Genomic DNA, 19,743 nt, shown 5'->3' with positions numbered 1-19,743 from the left:
ACTTTATTTTTCCCTCCGCCCGAGGAAATACAATGAGCTATCATCCCTTCACCAAGATGAACTAAGAAATTTCCAGAAGACACTATGTACTTCTTCCTGGCCTATGCTGTTCCCACAGGCTGGGAAATTCTCCTATCTCCCCTCCTTCCCGGAATTCCGGAGGAATTCCTACTTATCCTTCAATACTCAAAGTTACTTTTCCAGGAACCCTTCCTGACACCTCTAGGAATAAAGCGCTTTGTTCGGCGCCTTGAATTTAATGTGCCATTTATTGTATTCCATTCACTATAATTTGTCTACATATCTATCTCCCAGTCCAGATAGATGAAAGGACCTCGAAAGGCAGGAAGGCATTCTTTTCGCCTTCTTTTCCTACGCGTTCACTCAGCACAACGCCTGGCACACAATGTGGCACGAACACTTCCCACTTCCGGTTAACGGGTTTATTCCCAGGCTCTCCGCCTGCGTGGCAGGGAGATTTAAACCCCCCGCGCGTTGATTGGCTTCAGCCGGAGGGGTGTGTCCGCGCCCGCGGCGCAGGGGAAGTGCGCAGCGCACGGGTCCGACGCGCGCAGGCGCGGGTAGGGCACAGCTCCTGGACTTCTGTGGGGGTGTTAGAGCTGCGGTGGCCGGGAGAGGAGTGGCCGGAGCCGCTTGGTGAGTCTCCAGTTGTGGGACTGGGGGAGCGGACGGTTGTGAAGGTTGGAATCATGTCTCGAGGAGGAAAAGTATATCATGATGTTTGAAAAATCAGTGGGGTCGGGCTTTAGTGGGAGGGGGACTCTGGCCCTGACTCAGCTGGCCGGGTGCTGGGATGCGAGGCGGCTGGAGACGTTCGAGTTGTCCGCGGAGGGTGACAGGGTGGTGGTTCTGTGTGTGGACCTATCCTGGAAACCAAGTAGTGATGAACTACGCCTAACAGTATTGATGTGGTCAGGGTTAATAGACTGTATGGTGACCACAGTGATCGGACAGTTCGGGACCTAGTTGTTTGAAGGAGTCTGAGGTTCACGGCATTGGAGAGGCCATGCTCTCTAGGAAAGTCCATCCATATCGCAAGGCTTTACTGTGGAAGCACGAAGAAAAGGACCGGTAAAAGGACGAATTTCACAATTCAGGGTTAGTGAAAAAAGGGACCGTAAAGTGCTGGTAATCACGTCCTTTTTTTCGCTTTTAGTTATTTGTCACCTCAGTGTTGGGCAAGTTAGGATAGGCAGCTGAGGAGAGAGGAAACCGAAAGACATCAAGATAGGGAAAAGAAAACGAGAAGGGAGTATTGTTTGCCTTTTGCTATTATTTTAGAGGGGTCGGGGCACTGGAAGAGGGAAGTACGGATACTAGCAGCTCCTGACTGTTCCCTGAGACGTGAAAATAGCATATGAGATGCGCTGAGCTTGGTGGCGGATATTTCAAGAATTGATACTGGTATTAATCCCTCTGCCCCGGTGCCCGTAAGACTGGTTTTCAGATGCTCCAGTAAAGTACCAACAGTGCAGACACAGCCAGATAGAGATGGTTCTCCCACGTTCTTGCCAATTCTGGAAAAGGCCAGATCTAAAATTCATGAGACATAGCAGAATTTAAAAAAAAAAATAGTTCTGCGCCAACAAAGTTAATGCCTAAGGCATCTAATGATCATTTGTCATTCGGTCTTTTGGCAAGCGCTAATAAGAAAGAACACATTGTATAATTCTTTGTATAAATATTAGCGAATATTAGGAGAAACACCTCATAATACCATGCTCCTGTGACAGGTCATGTGAAAGTAATTAAAGTGATCATGTAACAGCCTGCTGCTTAAATATATATCATTCTTGATAATTGTTCTTTTTTTAGGTGCTTGTGGTATGTGGATATGCACTTGAAAATTGCTGTTGTCTTAGTTCCAGAAAAGGAATTATTTTTCTAACAATATTACACTCTTTCCTTTAAATGGTAGAATTTCTGGGTGCATCTTTGTGTTTCTTTCTTTGACTCTGAATGAACTGAGTACAGGAACAGCTCACTTAACTAAAGGTCACAGCTTATGATTAATACAATTTAGACCTAAGAAGAAAGCCAGCAAAACAAACAAAACAGGCCCTGTGCTCATGGGACAACTGTTGGGTCTTCATTTATCACAAATCGTAGCACCATCATAATTCTTGCCTTTTTGAGTACCACCTGTGTTATTTTACTTCATATCTTTAGTAGATTTTTTAACATTGTCCTTTTCCAAAATGATAATCTGTAAAATCATGCTTTTGATGTCTTTCATACCTTTTTCTTTTAAACATTTTAATAAATACATAACTGTGTATTTATGTTTTATTTTATTGCTCGTGTTCTTACTCTGTCATTTGGAAAATATTGCTTTAGGTTGTGCTGCTTTGTGTACTCATTTTTAAAATAAAATGAGTATTGGACTGTGAGCCTACGGTGGCATTCATTACTGTGACACAATTCTAGCAAGCTTATCTGGTTTCCCCAGATAATAGATTAAAATAGCAGAAAGAAAAAAGAGGATGTTTGCTCTTTGATATTTTGTGAAATCAACTGTCTTTTGTTATTTTCTTCTGAATTAAGGCTCCCCCCCCCCCGCATTGGTTACTATGTCTCACACATTCTGGAAACCTGTTTTTAGCCACACTATGTATATGTTAGCATTTATATGATTTTGCTAGTATCCAAGGGTGATGAACTTTTTATCCCAGTACCATATTTTTGTTTCCCTATCTATATGTTGACAGAGATGCAGATGACAGAGATTGGTCTTGTCTTTGTTGTGGTGGGTAGAGGCTTGAAATAGATGGATCCAATTCCTCTGACAATTGAAGGAAGTGGATTGTGGAGCCAGGAAACATCATGTGCTTGTTCCTTTTGTAATATTGGGGGTGGGGGTACCTCTATCTGTACTCATTTAAATTCACTGACATTTTGTTTTTGGTTTCAATTTAAGTTTGTATTACTACTAAAATATTTAAATCAGTGATCACTTTATTTTTCTGGAATCCCCTCATTTTGTTGATTTTTCTGACTTCTTTAACTTAGATTTAAAGTTTGTTTTAAATTTATTTTGACACTGTTTTATTTGAGATTACCTTTATGTGGCCCCTTGCTACTTATAAAATAAAATAAAATTCTTGTCATGGTATACAAAGCCCTTCACATCCTGTCTCCTGTCTGCTTTTAAACTCAGTGGTCCCAACTCTGGTGCAGACATGGACATACACGTATACCCTTATATTCCTCTCTGACCACTGAGGCCTTACATTCTGGCATTTATTTGATAAGGAAACTGAAGCACAGTGCAGTTAAGTGAGTATTAGCCAGAATTTGAAACCATTATTGGGCACTCCAAATATTGGGCACTCAGCTACTACATTGTGTGGCCTTTTGCACAAACCAGAGTGCCGTATTTTTAATTTACTCTGGGGGGTATTCTTTTCCAGGGACCTGAATGCTTATGTTTCTATCTGTGGCATCTGATTCCTGGGATCACAATATTTGAGAACAAATCAGAAAGGTTCTTAGTGAACTTGGAACGAGAGCCAAAATAGCTAGATGGTTGGGTTGAATAGTACGTTCAGGCAGAGTGAAGCCTTACCCATCATCCCCACTCCATACTTGGTATCTCCCTGGTAGGTAGCCATACTTATGTTTGCCAGATGGTACATCTCTTTTCTGGAGAGTGCCGGATAGATTACCAGCTTCTGTCTTCAACCCTTATCTTATAGAGCATCTCCTTGCTGTTCCCACAGACTTTATTTTAGACAGCGTCAGTGTAATTGCTTGCAATCACTAGCTCTCCCTCCCCAGGATTACAACCAGGTCATTGGGAGTAGAATTGTGCAAGTTCCAGGGTTGACCAGCACTTGAAGACCAAGTGTTGGACATCAAGCAATTTAAGATACAGTAGGTGCTTCTTTAAAACTGCAGTGTAATTTTGGTCTTCTTTTTGATTTTTGGTTTTTAGTGATACTTTCCCACTCAGTAGTATGATTTCTGTCTTGAATCATGTGCTTCATTGCACTTTGAAATCCAGATGTTTAATAGATATGATTCAGTGGTTTATTTATTATATTTGCATAATTTGCGGGCCTGGAAATAAGAATGGCTAAAGTTGTTCTCATAGAAGCAGGGAGAAAGGAAATAAAAGAGGAAGTAAAAGGAGGAAACTAACTTTAACATAAATGCCTTCAGAAAGAATTAAATTTCCTAATCAGAGCAAGAGTTCTTTCTGGCCTAAACTAGAATATTTAGTGTGTTTTGGAATACTATTCACCCAGAGATTTTGAGTATGTGTATGGAGATTTTTAACATTTCATATCAGAAATGGAATCTAGAAGCAAAAAAAATATATTCCTAAAGAAATTTAATTCTTTTATATATGCATATATGATGGTCCATATATGCATTCTGATGTTTTCTGTAATCTTTTCTTCCATTCTTTCCATCCATTCTCTATTATTCGTCTTTAGACTCTTCAAGAAGGAGCTGCTTAGGTGTATTGTGTATATGGTTGTACTTTATTAGGTGCCTAGCATGGGTGGGGGGTGGGTTGGGGTGGGGAGTTGGGCATGATTTGCAAGGCTTCACCCTTCCCAAAAGAAATATTCATCCCAATCATCTGGCTGTTTTGGCTCTGACTCCAGTTCATCTAGAAGCTTTCTGATTGGCTTCTAAAATATTCTGATACCAGAATTCGGATGCTGCAGATAAAGAACCTAATTAATAATTAACATGAGTATAAATGCTCAATTTGTTAATAGTTGTCCCAGGTGCTGCACCAGGCACCGTGCTAAGCACTTTATGCACAGTAGCAAACTTGACTTTTTAAACAACCTGAGGAGTTAGAAATATTAGCCAAACAAATGAGGAAACTGAGGCCTAAATAGATTAAATAAATTGTCTGGGAATCAGAGCTATTATTTGCCTGGGTATCAGAGCTAGGATGAGCTCAGGATCTACCCAACTTCAGAGTCTGTGTTATTAACCACTACATTATGCTCTTTCAACACAGTTTATTCGATTATCTCACCTTATTTAGAAATAATAAGCTTAGTAACAAGAGGTTTAAAAATAACAGAAAATGTTCAAAGATTGATTGTGGTGATGAATGCACAATTATATGATGATATTGTGAACAACTGTACACTTCGAAGGATTGTATGTTCTGTGAATATATCTCAATGAAATTGCATTTAAAAAAATAAAAATAAAAATAAACTGAAATTATATTCAAGCAGGCACGTCTTAACAGTAGTTCAGATGATTTTAGCCTTAGGCGAAAAGACTAGTCCTGTAGGGAGGCAGAATTTATATGCATAAAACAACTAGAAAACAGGGAAAAGGAAAGCCATATATGTTTGGAGGCACTGGAAAGGCTTTATTTTCCATATTCTAACTACAATGAATCATAAAATACAGATTTCAAAAGAAAAATACTTATATTAACATATGACATGACTTTAAAGTAATGAGCATAATTTTCTTGACATTGAAATGTGTTCCTTTACTTGATAGCAGATGCTTGAAAAATGTTTGTGGAATGAATTAAGAGAAATGTATTCTAAGATTAGGGACTCTTTCTGCCAAGTCTTCAGTCTAGGAGGCTCCTCATTCCTCAGTCTCCCATCCACCAGTGTAAAGGAGTTTTCGACTCTCAGAGAGGTCATCATAGCTATATGGTAGTTTTTACCACCTTCTCTTCTGACAGCACCTTCTCTTCTGACTGACCTAGCCTGCCCTTCCAAGACCATATACTTCTGCAGATAATTTTCTCTTCCTCAACTACCATCCCATCTATCCCAGGAAGGACCCACCCCCCATCCTACCCCTAGCAGGGCTTGTGTATTATAGAAAGAGCACAGGCCTGAAAGCCAGCAGTTGCATTTTGCTCTCAGCATAAAAAAGTTGGGCTAGATGATTTCTGAGGTTCATTTCTCTTCAGAGAAAATTCTCTTGGATGAGAATTAAAGAGAAATTTTGTTTGCAGATAATCAGTTAATTAAGATAAAATTAAGCAAAAGTTTCCAAAGCCTAGTGTTTTCCAAATGGTGTTCATTGGAAACCTTGCTCCTTGGGAATTAATAAAAGTATTCTTCCCCAAAAAAAGGATTTTATGGTCCTATACATTTGGGAAATACTGGGATAGCCAAGGTCTTTTTTTATATACTTCTTTACTGCTGTAGGACTTCTAATTTCCAGCCAAGAATTTAGCCAGCCAACCTATCACATGAGGATAAATATAAAAATGAGGCGATGAGAAGGTATAGCACTAAATCTTTTTCTTCATAGTAGAATGTCAATAGTTGACATAAAAAATTGAAAAATAACAAGAAACAGCACTATAATCATAAGAATTAGAAATTTGGACTTAAACACCAGAACAAACAACTAATAGTGTTGAAAATTATTGCCTCTGGGACCCTGGAGGGTTGCAGGGGAACTGCTGTTTATTACTCTTGTAGAGCTATTTGATTTCTCAAGCCATGTTTATACAGAGTTGATAAAAATTAAATATAGAAGAATGTAAAATCTTAAGAAAAAATATAATGGCTGTATAATGTTCTATCATGTTATCCAGTCAAACGCCCTGCCACTGGTTATTTAGATCATTTCTATTTATTTATTTATTTATTTATGCATGCATGCATGCATGCATGCATGCTTTATAAATAATATTGGGCTTGATGTATTTTGTCTGTATCTCTGATTTTTTTTTTAGAATATTCCTATTATTTTAAAAAGATGGCTAGAAGTGAAAAAAGACCAGAGAATAGGAATATTTTAAAAATTGTATATATATTGCATTACCTTTTCAGAACTTTGTTTTTTTAAAAATAAGCATTTTATTTTTTTAAAATAAGGATGAAGAAACTTTAATTGTATAGGAGTGGGAATTGAAATACCCACAGACATCCTGAATGCTAGAAAAACACTATATTTAATATTTCTTATGTCATTTGGAACTTGTTATTTTTTGAGTTTTTCATTTTCGTTGTCAATTGAAGGTTTATAGTTATTGCATAGAATTTTCCTATTAATGAAGTTGTGAAGAATTCTGAAACTTTTCTACAAAACTGGTATAACTTTTCTGATGTTAAAAGTAATTAAGTGCTTATTATAGAAAATTTAGAAAGTGCATTTCTATATAAGAAAAATAAAAGTCACTTGTAATTTTTTTTAACATTTCCATTCCATTTCATTTAAGACGGGGTAGATGATTACACTTTTGGCCTTTTTCAACTATACATATTTTTAAATCTAGCACTGAGATTTATTAATAGAAAATAATAGTGTTTAATCTTTTTAATGACCATTTTAAGCCTCGAAAAACTGATACATGGTTTCAGATATACTAATATATAATGATTTTGTTGTAGCTGTATTTAGGTTTCACTTTTTCTTGCAGCAGTTATTAATAATAGCCCGGAGGCAGTTAGAATTTTTTTTTTTTTTTTTTTTTTTACTCTTGTTATGGGACAGAAAACTTGGACTCATTTCCCTTTTTAAAAATACTAAAAGGTATTATTTTGGAATTCCAAGGAGTTGCTATAAATGTAGACTGTACTTAGACTTTAATGAAGAAGGGAATCAGGTATATTGTTGAACGTGGTTGCTCTATCCTGTTTTCAAGCCACCATTTTCCTTCTTAGAGAAGAAAGACGGTGATCCATTGAATATAAAATGTAGGTTTCCAGTGGTGACTTCTCTATTTGTTTTAGCTAAATCTTTAACTTGGGTTTTATACCATGGCAGAAAATAGTTTGTTTGGCATAGGAAAAGCTGCAAATTTAATATTTTTTTCTTTCCCATCTTCCTTTCGATTTTTATTCATTATACTTTTTCTTTCACTTGACCATTCTTTTGAATATTCTTTCTCTGTCCCTAAGTGATTTTTCCCTTTTGTATTGAGATATAATTCACATCATATAAAATTCACCATTTTAAAGTATACAATTCAGTAGTGTTTAGTATATTCACAAGACTGAAGAGCCATCATCACTGTCTAATTATAGACCATTTCCATCACCCTCAAAAGAAACCTTATACCTATTAGCAGCCATTTCTAATTCCTCCCTCCCCTCATCCCCTAGCAACCATGAATTTACTTTCTCTTTCTATGGATTTGCCTATTCTGGACATTTCATTATAAATAGTATCTTACAATATGTGGCTTTTTGTGTCTGTCTTTGTTCACTTAGCATAATGTTTTCAAGATTTATCCATGTGTAGCATTTGCCAGTATTTCATTCTTTTTATTGCTGAGTAATATTCCAGTTTATAGAGATACAGGTTGTTTCCATTTGGGGGCTATTATGAATAATGCTGCTGTTGTAACCAAGAAGTTAGGATTTAAGGGATGATTATGATTATTGACTGAATCATTATACTTTCTGGTATATTAGAGCTGATGGAGGGAAATACCTGAAATCTCTGAACTGTAATCCAGCTGCCTTGATCTCTGATAATGATGGTATAGTCTTATCTTGTGCCCTTGCGATTGTAAAAACCTTGAGAATGGCTCTCCCTAGTACCTATTTTATCCAGTTTTTCAACTTTAAAGTCTTATGATCACTAAAGATAGCCCCTAATGTTTATTAACGAAGGGCATTGGGTCAACCCAAAACTAACACACCCCAATTCCAAAGTTATCTTGGTAACTGAAAGTGAATCTAACCAAAATGGGCCCACCTGGCTTGCTCAGTACCTTAGACTTTAACCTGTAAGTCACCTATACTTCATTATAATACTAAAAATCATGCCCGTCTTCATATTAAGGCCACCATTTCCTTACATATGTTCTGTGACTAAGCATGTATTCCATCTGCACATGCTTAATAATTAGATCACCTCTAATTACATCATCTGGGGCCATTGTGCTCATTATCCTGCCCATCTTTGATACTATAAAACTATCAGTTCAGGAGACAGATTTTTAGGCCAGTAGACCATTTGATCTCTTGCTTTGCGCCTAGCAATAAACTCTTTCTTTCTTTGAAACCCTGATATCTCAGGAATTGGTCATTTGAGCACACTGGGCGAGAACTCACTACATTTGGTTGGTAACAGTATGAACATTTGTGTAGAAGTTTTTTGCATGAACATATGTTTTCAGTTATCTTGGGTATATATACCCAACAGCAGTGGAATTGCTGGTCATATGGTAATCCTATATTTACCTTTTTGAGGCCTAAGTCATTCTTGTCCTGCATCATTGAATGTTGTACTTTTCCTTCATTAGGTACCAAAACTGTAACAGGGGTGGAATATTATCCATTAGTTCTTGTCTTTACATTAAACAACAACAACAACAACAACAACAACAACAAACCTTGTATCTAAAACATTTCATATAAATGGTATCTTTTCAACCGTGGCTCCATGTTGTAATCACCTGGAGAGCTTAAAAAAACACTGATGCCTGGGTCCCAACCCAGAGATTATGATTATTTGATCTGTGATACAACCTGCATCTCCTGATTTTAAAGGCTCATCAATTAATTATAATGTACAGCCAGAGTTGCAAACCATTGCCATAAAATGTGCTCCAAGCCTGGAATTAGACTTGCTACTTGAAAAGCAGAAGGCAGAACATGTACTGTTCTTTGGGAAGTAACAAGCAATTAAACATTTTTAAAAAAGCAAAACTGCTATAGACTTGAATGACTTTTGATAATGTGACTGTCTACTTTCTTCCTTTTAGTACATGTAATTGTAATTTAAAGCACAGGCTCTGGAGCAGTCAACCTGGGTTCAATCCTGGCTCTACTACAGTGTGACCTTGTAAAAGGTGCTTAACTTCACTGTTCCTCACGTTTCACATTGGTAAAATGTGGAAAATAAATAGGGTTATGAGGATTAAATAAATGTGTATTCATGTGTATGTGTGTGTGTATTTATATTTATTTTACTTAAGAAAAAACATATTTCTTAGAATAGCACCTGGTATGTGTAGTGTGTTATAAATATTAACTATTGTAGTTGTTACTGTGTTTCCACCAAATCCCCTACCCACTGTCTATATTCCTTCAAAAAGCTAGCTGCCTTCAGAAATAGATTGTGGTGATGAATGCATAACTGTATGATGGTACTGTGAACAGTTGATTGTACACCATGGATGACTGTATGGTATGTGAATATATTTCAATAAAACTGAATTTAATTAAAAAAAAAAAAGCTAGCTGCCATTTTTTCTAGCTTTTGAATTTTTCCATAATAAAGTTGAGAAAGTAGCATAGTGAACCTCCACGTATTCATCACCCAGCTTCAACAGTCATGGCCAATCCTGCTTCCTTTATACTTTGACCCATTTGCCCACCTCCTAATTATTTACAAGCAAATTCTACAGGCTGCCATTAAATGGTTTTTCGGTTTGCTAAAGCTGCCAGAATGCAGTATACCAGAAATAGATTGGCTTTTACATTGGGAATTTATTAGCTTACAAATTTACAATTCTAAGGCTGTGAAAATGTCCAAATTAAGGCATCAACAGAATGATAACTGGACTCTGAAGACAGGCTCCTGGCATCCAGGGTTCCTCTGTCAGATGGCAAGACACAAGGCCAGTGTCTGCTAGCCCTTTGCTCCCTGGTCTCATTGCTTTCAACTTCTGGTGCCAGTGGCCTCCTCTGTGAGCTTCTGTTGGTCCTCTTTTAGCATCTCTGGGGCTTTTCTCTCTGAGTTCTCTGGGCTTTTTCTGTGTCCTTTATCCTCTCAGAAAGGACTCCAGTAAAGGATTATGACCCACCTTGAAGTGGGTGGGTCACATCTCAATTAAAACAACCTAATCAAAAGGTCCCACCTTGAATAGGTCCACACCCACAGGAATGGATCAAAATAACATGGTCTTTTCTGGGGTACATGACAGCTTCAAACCAGCACAAACTTCTGATTTCATACATTTTCTTTGAATTCCTAAGGATGCTGATTGTTAGTAGGAATATTAGAAGAAGGAGGTAAGGTTTCAAGACAGGAGATTGGACTCCAGATTGGAGCTGTTATAAATTCTCTGATCCAGCTAAGTTCTCTGTTTTCTTTATGGATCCTTTTTTATCCACATCTTAATATTTTGCCATGAAACTACTAAGAACTTGTTCAGACCACATTAGAACTCATTTCTGCCACCTAATGTTGAGGTATGTTTCCCAACCAAGCCTTAGCAAAGGACTTTCCCCTAAACATCTGTTAATAGAATGTTTAGGACAAACGGCTTTTCTGTACTTCTGTCCTTTATGTTTTGGAATGAGTCATCATCTGTTAATAGATGGAAATGTTTCCACAAACTTACTTACATTGAGTACGTGCCAGCTGGAAGATTTCTCTAAAGAGAATTGGTGTTATGCTTATGAATTAGGGTCTAGAATGTATTCCTTGTCTTTTTTCTCCAATCTTATGAATCTGTTTTCTTGTTGGTCACAACTTCCTCTTTTGTGGTGAAATTACAAGTATGAAATTTAAAAGTAATAAAACTATACTGCAAACTATTCTACTAAATTACCACAGCTATTGGTAGTATTTTTATGGTTGCCCCCAAGATTTTTTTCTATCCATCTTTTTTTCCTTGGGTAATTATAGTGTAGATTTGATTATTGGTTTGTTTATTTGTTTTGTTTAAGTCTTTGTTCATTTTATATACTAATCTTCATAACATAAGCCCCCCTCCCCCCGCTTTTGGGTTGGTATTTGTGCTGGTTTGAATCTAGTAATACCCCAGAAAAGCCATGTTCTTTAATCCAGTCTTGTGGGGACAGACTTATTGTGGATGGGATCTTTTGATTAGATTAGATTATTTCCATGGAGCTTGACCCTGCCCAGTCAAAGTGGCTCTTAATTAGTTTACTGGAGTCCTTAAGAGGCTCAGGGAGAGAGAGAGAGCCAGAGCTGACACAGACCCAGATACTTGGAGATGCAGACAGAAAGATGTTTAGAGAGAAGCTAAGAGGTGAAATCCAGAGCTTACCCCGGAGAAGCTAAGAGAGGACCCCCAGATGCTTAGACAGAAACGTCCTGGGAGAAACAAGCAAGAACACCCAGGAACTGAGAGAGGCTAAGCCAGAAGCCCAGAGACATTTTGGAGAAAGCAACGGAAACCCAGAAGCTAATCCCAGGAGATGCCCAGCAGACTTCAGCCATGAGCCTTCCCACGTGACAGAGGAACCCCAGATGCCATTGGTCTTTCTTTAGTGAAGGTATCCTCTTGTTGATGACTTCGTTTGGACACTTTCATGGCTTTAGAACTGTAAATTTGTAACCTAAGAAATCCCTTTGTAAAAAGTCAATCTATTTCTGGTTATTGCATTTCAGTAGCTTTAGCAAGTATTGTTTTGTACCTTATATTTATCTAGGCAGGTGCCTATCAACAGGAAACTTGGATTAAATTAAACCTGTTTGCTATCTGTCTTGATGTATGCAGACTCATGACTAGCATGAAAATAGTTCAGATGTGTATCATATACAGCATCATCAACTTAATATTCAACGTTAACCTCACAGATGGAACAGTTAATATTTAAAAGTCATTATTTTCAACTGCATTTACATTGATGTCACTCATATTTAACTTTGTTCCTTAACTTTTGTTTTGACTATTATTTCTTTCTGCTTCAGTAATAATATTAAAATAATGGTCAACATTTATTAAACACTAGCCTTGTGTCAGGCGCTGTTCTAAGCACTTTGTATAGATTATCTTTTTTTAATCCTCACAAGAAAATCTATGACAAAGATAGTTATCTCTGTTTCACAAATGCAGAAACTGAGATTCAATGAGGTTAGGTAATTTGTCTGAGATCATACAACAAATATATTGGGCTGGAATTTGAATTCTGGAGCTCCCACCCCTAACCACCACACTACCCTGCTGTGAAAGAAAGTTCCACTTGTTGCAAATACACTGTTTTTCCATGGAAGTCTAATTATAATATGCCAAAGGGTGTCTCTCTTTGTGCCTGAGAAGATGGCGGCACAGGAGCCAAGACTGTGCTGTTTGGATGTCTGGGTAACATTTGTCGATAACCCTTTGCAGAAGCATTCTTCAGAAAACTTGTAAGTGATTGAAATACTTCAAATAATTGGAGGAAAGACAGTGCTGCAACATCCACATATGAGATGAAACCCTTCTGATTATCAAGGGCAAAATTGCATGAAGAAGCACGATACTAACACCAATAGAATTCTGTACAATTTAAACATGAACTCCCCATTCTCTACTGCCAGCTCAGCCCCTGGTAACCTATATTCTAGATTTTGACTCTGTGAGTTTGCTTATTCTAATTATTTCATATCAATGAGATCATACAACATTTCTCCTTTTGTGTCTGGCTTATTTCACTTAACGCAATGGTCTTTAAGGTTCATCTATGTTGTCATGTTTATTAGGACTCTATTCCTTTTTACAGCTGAATAGTATTCCATTGTATGCATAAACCACATTTTGCTTATCCATTGGTCAGTTGATGGACACTTGGGTTGCTCCCATCTTTTGGCAATTGTGAATAAAGCTGCCATGAACATCAATGTGCAAATATCTTAAAAAAAAAAGACACGATATTCCTGTGAATCACGTTGCCTGGCAGGTTACCAAAAAAGATTTTGCCATATTTGATTATATTCTATGTATGGTCGAAAGCAATCTGAGAGGTTTGAATAGAAAAAGTAATGAAGTTAAAAACTGCAAAGATAAAATTGAACTACTTTGGAGCTATGATTCACAAAAACAACTTATTGAAGATCCCTATTATGAGAATGACTCCAACTTTGCGGTTCTGTACCAGCAGTGTGTTAGATATTGCAAAGCATGTTTTTGGAGAAGTCACAGTAAAGCTGCATCCATTCGTTGTGGAATGCCAATAATGATTAAGATCTTTACAGTGATGTTCTAGGTTTTTCAATCATTGTGTTGAAGTATGATGTTTCATAGCTCAAGGCCACAACTTTTTTTTCCATTGACTTACTGTTTCTTATCTTAAAAAAAATTATAGATGGAAATCAAAGTTGTGCTTGGCAGAAGAATTAATAAAAATCTTTGATTCACAGAGTTTATGGGGTACATTAAGTGTTCTTAACCAAATTGGACCTTTTGTCTTGCCCCAATTATAAAAATAGTGGAACAAACAAAATACAGTGTTTTGTGTGTGTTTTGTAACACAATCATTTCTTTCCAATGTTTAACCTTAAGGTGATGGCTTAGCATTCTCATATGCTTAATTATCTTAATAAATGATGAATTAAAACATCACTTTAAGGCCCAAGTCAATATCTGAGCCAATTGAGACTTTTAAATAATCTACCTCTTTAGTAAGTTGACATGTATAACTCGAGGGACAGGTGTCCTCTATTCACTTTTACTACCTCTCATCTTCTTACCCTAGGGCCTTTTATTGCATTCCATACCCTAGTCATAGAAGTTCACAATCTTGATTGGAATTATTCTAATTCTCACACACCCATAGTGCCCACTTGTATGTTAAAAGGATAGGAAAGAGAAAATGTTTTGTGGAATTAACCTTTAGCACCTTTGATTATTCTTAATTTTTGTTTATCTAGTTTATTTCATAAGGAAATCAGCTTTTTGCTCCCATTGGGCCACTTTACTTCTGAAAATTTAATTATATTCAGAAAGGACACTGTATGCTGTTTTATTTTATGCTCACTTTAACAAATGTGTCTTTTTATATGTACATATAATCCAAATATCAAATATAATATTGGCTTAGATGGGAAAAATAGTTTTAAAAGCTGGAAAAAAGAGAATTCTATTATGTTGAAGTTCTTAAATAGTATGTTAAGTGTTCTTTTATCAGTGTTTCATTTATAGGAGAATATAAGTAATTTTTGTGTACTTTGAGATAACTGTAATTACAAATTCAAATTCATTTGGACATATACCAGGAAAGATTGTTTTCACAATAAACTGGGCGGGGGGGGGGGCATAAAAATACAGTTAAGTTATTTTTTTTTTTTTTTTTTTATAGAAAAATGTTTATTATTTTGGTATAAACACTGGAAATAAGCTAGACATCTAACAAAATAGAGCAATAGTTTAAAAATTGTGGTTCCTCTATTCAGGTAGCCATCAAGAGGGTGTTTAGAGAAACTGAAAATTTCTATTGATAAAATACTGGACTAAAAGACCAGGATTCAAACCAGTTTATACAATGGGATACCAATCAAAATTGTGCAAATACACAACACACATGTATATAAAGAAAGACGGAGACAGAGAGAAAGAGAGAGATTCTAGGGGGGAGAAAAGTTTCCCAAATGTTAACAGTGAATATTTCTGGTTGGTTGGATTACAGGTAATTTTTATTCTCCTCTCTGGACCTTTTGATTTTCTTCCAAATCCTTAAAATGAGCACATATCACTTTGAAAAGAAAAATAACTAAGCATTTTCCAATTTCATTTTTTACATTTAACTGTTTAATTCTTTTTTTTTTTTTTTTTTTTTAATCATCATTTTATTCAGATATATTCACATACCACGCAGTCATACAAAACAAATTGTACTTTCGATTGTTTACAGTACCATTACATAGTTGTACATTCATCACCTAAATCAATCCCTGACACCTTCATTAGCACACACACAAAAATAACAAGAATAATAATTAGAGTGAAAAAGAGCAATTGAAGTAAAAAAGAACACTGGGTACCTTTGTCTGTCTGTTTCCCTCCCCTACTTTTCTACACATCCATCCATAAACTAGACAAAGTGGTGTTTGGTCCTTATGGCTTTCCCAATCCCATTGTCACCCCTCATAAGCTACATTTTTATACAACTGTCTTCGAGATTCATGGGTTCTGGGTTGTAGTTTGATAGTTTCAGGTATCCACCACCAGCTACCCCAATTCTTTAGAACCTAAAAAGGGTTGTCTAAAGTGTGCATAAGAGTGCCCACCAGAGTGACCTCTCGGCTCCTTTTGGAATCTCTCTGCCACTGAAGCTTATTTCATTTCCTTTCACATCCCCCTTTTGGTCAAGAAGATGTTCTCCGTCCCACGGTGCCAGGTCTACATTCCTCCCTGGGAGACATATTCCACGTTGCCAGGGAGATTCACTTCCCTGGGTGTCTGATCCCACGTAGGGGGGAGGGCAGTGATTTCACCTTTCAAGTTGGCTTAGCCAGAGAGAGAGGGCCACATCTGAGCAACAAAGAGGCATTCAGGAGGAGACTCTTAGGCACAAATACAGGGAGGCCTAGCCTCTCCTTTGCAGCAACCGTCTTCCCAAGGGTAAAACTTATGGTAGAGGGCTCAACCCATCAAACCACCAGTCCCCTATGTCTGTGGTCATGTTAGCAACCATGGAGGTGGGGTAGGCGAATACCCCTGCATTCTCCACAGGCTCCTCAAGGGGGCACTACATTTTTTTTTTTTTTATTTTTTTTTTCCACTTTTTTTTTTTTTTTTTTTTTTTTTTTTTTTTTTTTTTTAACTTTCCCTTCTTTTTTCAAATCACCTGTATGAAAAAAAAAGTTAAAAAGAAAACAAACATACGATAAAAGAGCATTTCAAAGAGACCATAGCAAGGGAGTAAGAAAAAGACAACTAACCTAAGATAACTGCTTAACTTCCAACATGTTCCTACTTTACCCCAAGAAAGTTACATAATATAGCAACATTTCAGTGAACTTGTTCCTACTACAACCATCAGAAATTAACAGACCATAGTCATTTCTGGGCATCCCCAGAACGTTAAATAGCTTATCTGTTCTTCCTGGATTATTGTTCCCCCTTCCTTAATTGCTCTCTACTGCTAGTTCCCCTACATTCTACATTATAAACCATTTGTTTTACATTTTTCAAAGTTCACATTAGTGGTAGCATATAATATTTCTCTTTTTGTGCCTGGCTTATTTCGCTCAGCATTATGTCTTCAAGGTTCATCCATGTTGTCATATGTTTCACCAGATCGTTCCTTCTTACTGCCGCGTAGTATTCCATCGTGTGTATATACCACATTTTATTTATCCACTCATCTGTTGAAGGACATTTGGGTTGTTTCCATCTCTTGGCAATTGTGAATAATGCTGCTATGAACATTGGCGTGCAGATATCTGTTCGTGTCACTGCTTTCCGATCTTCCGGGTATATACCGAGGAGTGCAATCGCTGGATCGAATGGTAGCTCTATATCTAGTTTTCTAAGGAACTGCCAGACTGACTTCCAGAGTGGCTGAACCATTATACAGTCCCACCAACAATGAATAAGAGTTCCAATTTCTCCACATCCCCTCCAGCATTTGTAGTTTCCTGTTTGTTTAATGGCAGCCATTCTAACCGGTGTTAGATGGTATCTCATTGTGGTCTTAATTTGCATCTCTCTAATAGCTAGTGAAGCTGAACATTTTTTCATGTGTTTCTTGGCCATTTGTATTTCCTCTTCAGAGAACTGTCTTTTCATATCTTTTGCCCATTTTATAATTGGGCTGTCTGTACTATTGTCATTGAGTTGTAGGATTTCTTTGTATATGCAAGATATCAGTCTTCTGTCAGATACATGGTTTCCAAAAATTTTTTCCCATTGAGTTGGCTGCCTCTTTACCTTTTTGAGAAATTCCTTTGAGGTGCAGAAACTTCTAAGCTTGAGGAGTTCCCATTTATCTATTTTCTCTTTTGTTGCTTGTGCTTTGGGTGTAAAGTCTAGGAAGTGGCCTCCTAATACAAGGTCTTGAAGATGTTTTCCTACATTATCTTCTAGGAGTTTTATGGTACTTTCTTTTATATTGAGATCTTTGGTCCATTTTGAGTTAATTTTTGTGTAGGGGGTGAGGTAGGGGTCCTCTTTCATTCTTTTGGATATGGATATCCAACTCTCCCAGCCCCATTTGTTGAAAAGACCATTATGGCTCAGTTCGGTGACTTTGGGGGCCTTATCAAAGATCAGTCGGCCATAGATCTGAGGGTCTATCTCTGAATTCTCAATTCGATTCCATTGATCTATATGTCTATCTTTGTGCCAGTACCATGCTGTCTTGGCAACTGTGGCTTTATAATAAGCTTCAAAGTCAGGGAGTGTAAGTCCTCCCACTTCGTTTTCCTTTTTTAGAGTGTCTTTAGCAATTCGAGGCATCTTCCCTTTCCAAATAAATTTGATAACTAGCTTTTCCAAGTCTGCAAAGTAGGTTGTTGGAATTTTGATTGGGATTGCATTGAATCTGTAGATGAGTTTGGGTAGAATTGACATCTTAATGACATTTAGCCTTCCTATCCATGAACATGGAATATTTTTCCATCTTTTAAGGTCCCCTTCTATTTCTTTTAGTAGAGTTATGTAGTTTTTCTTTGTATAGGTCTTTTACATCTTTGGTTAAGTTGATTCCTAGGTACTTGATTTTTTTAGTTGCTATTGAAAATGGTATCTTTTTCTTGAGTGTCTCTTCAGTTTGTTCATTTCTAGCATATAGAAACATTACTGACTTATGTGCATTAATCTTGTATCCCGCTACTTTGCTAAATTTGTTTATTAGCTCTAGTAGGTGTATCGTCGATTTCTCAGGGTTTTCTAGATATAAGATCATATCATCTGCAAACAATGACAGTTTTACTTCTTCTTTTCCAATTTGGATGCCTTTTATTTCTTTGTCTTGCCGGATTGCCCTGGCTAGCACTTCCAGCACAATGTTGAATAACAGTGGTGACAGCGGGCATCCTTGTCTTGTTCCTGATCTTAGAGGGAAGGCTTTCAGTCTCTCACCATTGAGTACTATGCTGGCTGTGGGTTTTTCATATATGCTCTTTATCATGTTGAGGAAGTTTCCTTCAATTCCTACCTTTTGAAGTGTTTTTATCAAAAAGGGATGTTGGATTTTGTCAAATGCTTTTTCAGCATCTATTGAGATGATCAATTGATTTTTCCCTTTCGAGTTTTTAATGTGTTGTAATACATTGATTGTTTTTCTGATGTTGAACCATCCTTGCATGCCTGGAATGAACCCCACTTGGTCATGGTGTATGATTTTTTTAATGTGTCTTTGGATTCGATTTGCAAGTATTTTGTTGAGGATTTTTGCATCTATATTCATTAGGGAGATTGGCCGGTAGTTTTCCTTTTTTGTAGCATCTTTGCCTGGTTTTGGTATTAGATTGATGTTAGCTTCATAAAATGAGTTAGGTAGTGTTCCATTTTTTTCAATGTTTTGAAAGAGTTTGAGTAAGATTGGTGTCAGTTCTTTCTGGAAAATTTGGTAGAATTCCCCTGTGAAGCCATCTGGCCCTGGGCATTTATTTGTGGGAAGATTTTTGATGACTGATTGGATCTCTTTGCTTGTGATGGGTTGGTTGAGGTCTTCTATTTCTTCTCTGGTCAGTCTAGGTTGTTCATATGTTTCCAGGAAATTGTCCATTTCTTCTACATTATCCAGTTTGTTGCCATACAGTTGTTCATAATATCCTCTTATAATTTTTTTAATTTCTTCAGGATCTGCAGTTATGTCACCTTTTTCATTCATTATTTTGTTTATATGGGTCTTCTCTCTTTTTGATTTTGTCAGTCTAGCTAGGGGCTTGTCAATCTTGTTGATCTTCTCAAAGAACCAACTTTTGGTGATATTTATCCTTTCTATTGTTTTTTTTGTTCTCTATGTCATTTATTTCTGCTTTAATCCTTGTTATTTCTTTTCTTGTACTTGGTTTAGGATTGGTTTGCTGTTCATTTTCTAGCTTCTTCAGTTGATCCATTAGTTCTTTGATTTTGGCTCTTTCTTCCTTTTTAATATATGCGTTTAGTGCTATAAATTTCCCCCTTAGCACTGC

The 19,743-nt window shown here is 36.9% G+C and overlaps 1 protein-coding gene across 1 annotated transcript in view; it reads left to right on the top strand.

Moving 5' to 3' along the window:
* Window positions 1–574: 574 nt before the first annotated feature.
* SNAP23 (synaptosome associated protein 23) overlaps window positions 575–19,743 on the top strand; it is a 40,707-nt gene continuing 21,538 nt past the window's right edge. Inside the window, exon 1 of the mRNA XM_037834195.1 lies at window positions 575–657. The gene's annotated coding sequence lies outside the window, so the exon portion shown is untranslated. The remainder of the gene's footprint in view (window positions 658–19,743) is intronic.

This window comes from Choloepus didactylus, chromosome 4 (assembly GCF_015220235.1).
Source record: "Choloepus didactylus isolate mChoDid1 chromosome 4, mChoDid1.pri, whole genome shotgun sequence".
NCBI classification, from domain to species: domain Eukaryota; kingdom Metazoa; phylum Chordata; class Mammalia; order Pilosa; family Megalonychidae; genus Choloepus; species Choloepus didactylus.
This window is presented reverse-complemented; position numbering and strand designations above follow the sequence as displayed.